The sequence below is a fragment of the Indicator indicator genome, chromosome 18 (assembly GCF_027791375.1).
Source record: "Indicator indicator isolate 239-I01 chromosome 18, UM_Iind_1.1, whole genome shotgun sequence".
NCBI classification, from domain to species: Eukaryota; Metazoa; Chordata; class Aves; order Piciformes; family Indicatoridae; genus Indicator; species Indicator indicator.
The window spans coordinates 21,350,473-21,355,210 of NC_072027.1; positions in this window are offsets into that span (position 1 = coordinate 21,350,473).

Sequence of the window (4,738 nt, forward strand, 5' to 3'; positions counted from 1 at the left end):
ACAAGGCTGGAAAAGGGCCTGGAGCCCCTGGGATAGAGGAGGGGCTGAGGGAGCTGGGGGTGTTCAGGCTGGAGAAGAAGAGGCTGAAGGGAGACCTCCTTGTTCTCTACAGCTTCCTGAAGGGAGGTTGGAGTGAGGAGGGGACAGCCTCTGCTCCTTGGTGGCGAGAGACAGGAGCAGAAGAAATGGTTCCAAGCTGCAGCAGAGGAGGCTCAGGCTGGATCTCAGGAAATCTTTCTGCCATGGAGGGGATCTCAGACATTGGAAGATGCTGCCCAGGGCAGTGCCCAGGGAGTCACCATCCCTGGGGGTGTTCCAGCAGCTGTGGACCTGGTGCTTAAGGACATGGTTTGGTGTTGATCCTTCAGTGCTGGATCGAGGGTTGGAGTGGATGAGCTTGGAGGGCTCTGCCAACTGGATGTTTTCTGTGATTCTGTGGTTTCTCTGCCCAAAGTCCTCAGTGACAGCCCTTGGGAGTACACCAGCTGGAGAGCAAAGTGATGACATCTTTCTTTTGAAAGCAGTCCTGTGGCTCTGCTGCATGCTTTCTCCTGCACAAATGTTGACCTTTCAGCACATCCAGCCTTGAGTTTCTTCACCTCATTTATAAAAGATGGTGTGTTGAAATGCACATTTCCATAGGTGGCTTGTGCTCAAGGCTTTTCTTGAAGGAAAACTAAGGCACAGCAAAATTACCTTCTTCTGCCAGCCAGACTGGAGTGCAGGGAGCATTCATGCATTTGAGGTACAACCCAAGCCTCTCTTATTCTGGTGCAGCAGAAGAGTTACAGCTCAGGAGTTCCCTGCAGTGGGTGTCTTCACAGGACAGCCCTTGAGCCTAGAGTGTTGCCAGGTGATCTGTTTCCTTTCCATTACTGACAAGCCTGGCTCTTGATGTTTTCTTTTCACATACCCAAATAACAGCCTTCTGGCCTTAACATTTCAGCATAAATCTTACTTTACTGGGTGGGAGCGAGAGACAAGCATGAAGCAGACAACAATCAAACAACATTAAGCATGATGAAGTGCAGAGACCCAAGTCTTCAGAGACCCAGCACCAGACAGCAGCTTGGGAAGGAGCTGGGATATGCAAGCAGAATAAATCAAACTTAGGACTATCTTCGTGGGGTCAGGGCACAGCAAGCAATTTAACAGCCCTTTGAAGAGAGGGAGAGAGAGTTGCAGTCAGTAATTCTCCATTTCACCCCCAGACAGAGCAACTGAGAGAAGCAGTTGGAGGGTTTTGTAAGTCAGGAAACACACCAGAAGCCATTCTAAAGAGGGATGAACAACCACCACTTTTCTGACACATAGCCAGTTTTCAGAGTGCAGGGCTCAGATTTGCCCAGATGAGGCTGGTAAGATAAGAAGAGACATTGCATCTGTTGAACAGCATCATAGCTGAAGGGTCTGACTCAGACTGGCCCAGACAGAATGGCAGTGACCCACTTCACATCAGGGTTTTGCAAACTGGGTTGCTGCTGCTTCTGTGCTCCCAGGAACATGGTTTGACACCAGGAGTATCAGACCCAGCCATTCCCAGCTCCAGCAGTGTTCATTTGATCCAGATCAGACACTCAGGAACAGCTCCTGGCAGGGCAGATGTCTTCTTTTAAAGCCATTTGTCCCCCTGAAAAAAATTAGGGATCCAAACTTTTACACTGCTAATTTTTATCAAGCAAGTCAGAAGAATTTCTTGCTAGTTCAGATGATGGGTAAGAAAGACCTTTGCCCCAGGGCAGCTTAGGGATTTCAGCAGAGTGCATATCCACTTTCTCCTGGGGTGCATTTCCATCCTCAGGTGTTCTATTGATCCTGAATCCATCCATAAAGATCTAAAGGGTGTTTCTGTCTTGAGGCACTGTACATGGTAGGAATGAACATGTGGGCTGGTGAGAGTGTGGAGATGGGCTGAGACCACTTCAGCTGGCACTGTCACAGAGAAAAGGCTAAGGACATCTCCTCTCTGATCCCTTCTACACCACAGACACCTCTACCAAAACCAATAGCCAGAAAAAGCACCTTGCCTGCAACCTGCAGTCTCACATAACTGGCTGCAAGACAGTACGGTGTTTCACAAGGCTGTTGCAAGGTTTCACCAAGTAACTGTTTGGAAAGCATGATGAAAGGCAGCAAGAACGGGGGCAAACAACCACTGCAAGTACCCTGGGCGATGCTCTTGCTCTCCACTGTTCCCCTTTTCTGATCACCTCTTTCCTGCAGCTTGACGTGCTGCACAGGACCAGCTTCTGCACTTGGTCTCTGCAAGGTCAAGTCCCTTTCTGGTTTGTGTCTTTCAGGCAAATAGGATGGAAAAAAAGTAACACCAAAGGCAAAAGCCCTGCCACTGACTGCCAGGTATGGGGAGGGCTAGGGGAGATAAATGTTACTAGATCAGAGTTGCCAGGCAGCACAGGTTTCCCAGTAAACAGGATTCTCACCTCCCGTCCCACATCTGTTCATAATGGAAGGTCGTGTCAGAGAGCAGGAGACTGCAAGGGAGAAAATCAGCAGTAAAAGAGAAGTGCAAAGGGTTTGTAGATAAAGAAGTTGGTCTGTCTGCAGGTGTCTTGGGCAGCATTTTCAGATGATCATATTAATGTCTCTCAGGAGTGTCCTGCCCTTGGCTGTCATTCAGTGCTGGCCACATCTCAGTCACACACCAGTGTGTCATGAAACCTGTGTGAGAGCTGCTGTGAACCCAGTAGTCCTACATGTGTAACGTCTCCAGAACGCTCCCACAGCATCAACTAACTTCTGGGGATGTGCTAACACACCTGATGTAACCTGGGTGAACATGTCCTTGCTCAGCAAGACACCTGCCTCTTCTCACCCCAAGGGACAGCTCAGTGTGTCATATGGCATTGCATCCCAGCTTCACTTCCAGGGTACAGAAATCTGCACCCAGAAACTAATATATCATTTCTGTTGGAGGGGCAATCACAGCAAAAAAAGCCTGGACTGCATTAATATCTGAAGCCTGTGCAAACTGATTAATAAAGAGGTGTCACTTTAAGGTTTTAATGCAGCCAGGCCATGTCTTTCAAGCCGCTTTCTTAGTTAATGCTTTACAAGGCAACAGTGTGTGCCCACTGGCGCTGGAGTAAAGGACCAAGATAAGGTTACTGTTAACCAGCAGAACAATATCTATTGTGTCCCCTACGAGGTACCTGGCCAGACAGTATCATTTAAAATGCATATGTAAATATCAAAGGACAAAGTAAGCTGTGCGAGGGAGCTGGTCTGCAGTGTCCAGGGCAGCAGAGTAGCAGCCCTCCTTGCACCCATGTGTGTGGAGCTTTCCCCTCAGCTCCTCCACACCAGCTCTGTGGGGACTCACTAGTCTGGCACAAAATGATACAGAAGATTTTTTTTTTTTCTGTCAGCTTTCTCCTGCTTGGGGGAGTAAACTGCTTCCTGGGAGGCTCTGCCAAAAGTGAGGAGGGCAGCATTTTAGGGCAGCCAAGGCCCGGGAACTGTGGGTCGGGGATTGGCTCCCCAGATCCAGGGAACCTGTAGTCTCTGCTGCAGCAGCCAGCTGCCTGGAAAAGGCTTAGATGCCTCACACACTTTCCATAATTCGGGTGGTTTCATTCATGATGCACTCAGGGTGCTGGGTTCTTCATACACAGAAGCATATCTTGTTTTCCTCTTGGCCAAGAACACAGCATGTCATATCACTAATTTAAATAGCTGCTTCCTGGCTGAGCCTCATTAGGGACCCAGTATTAAATTTGCCAGATAGATCTGCCAGGCGATGAAGGAAAAAGCAAGCTGATTTCAGCAAACATGGCAGCACAGGAGCTGGGTCATGCTCCCCTGGACCACCACTGTAACCCTAACCCCAGCCCCACCTCACACCCACCAGCCCAGTGTCACGGTGGTTGGCAACAGCGGCTCCCTGAGGTCAGCACCATGAGTCACGCTTATGTGCCAAGGGCAGGAATGGTAATTTAACATGCTGACCTCTGTCCCTGACCTATTTTATCTGGGCAAAACTGCGTAATTACTTTCCCAGCCTCACTGCTTCAACCTTCCTCTACACACCTTTCCTGCTATCAGCAAAAGGAGATCAGGTGCCATGTTCAGCCCTGAGTCACAGGTCTGTGTGTCCCCACAGAGAGTGGGAACAGGACCATAGGCATGCGGGGACAGGGCTCAGCCAGAGCCCTGGGGCAGACTGGGGCCTGTGGTTCACAGCCAGTGCCGAGGGGCTTCCCGATGGGGCTGAGGACTGGCAGTCCTCACCGGCCCCACTGCCACCAGCACTGACCCCACTAACCTGCTCTGCCTGCACTCACCACAGGCCCAGCAGGCGGTGAAGCAAAGGCCCTTTTAGTGTCTGAAAGATGAGCACCCTTCTGTGCACCGTGACCCCATCTCGGCACGACGGCTTTTATTCCTCTTTCCCCTGCTCTCCCTCAGCTGCACTTCCTTCTTTCGCTTTAATTCCCTTTCAAGAGCTCGTTGGCTCACCTCTCGGTGTGGCCCCATTGCCTGCGGGCAGGCCCTGCTCCCTGTCCAGGCGACAGGAGTTGGGCCCCTACACCGTTGGGCCCCTACACCCCTCAGCCGCGCGGCCCGCCAAGGTCAGGCGGCCGTAACGAGCCCACACAGGCCGCAGATGACAGCCAGCCGCACTCTAGCCACCGCTTGCCCACGCCCCGGGGCGGGTCCGGCGGTTGTGACGGCCCCGGCCCCGCCGCTTGACGTCATCGCCCTCGGCCGACTGCGCAGG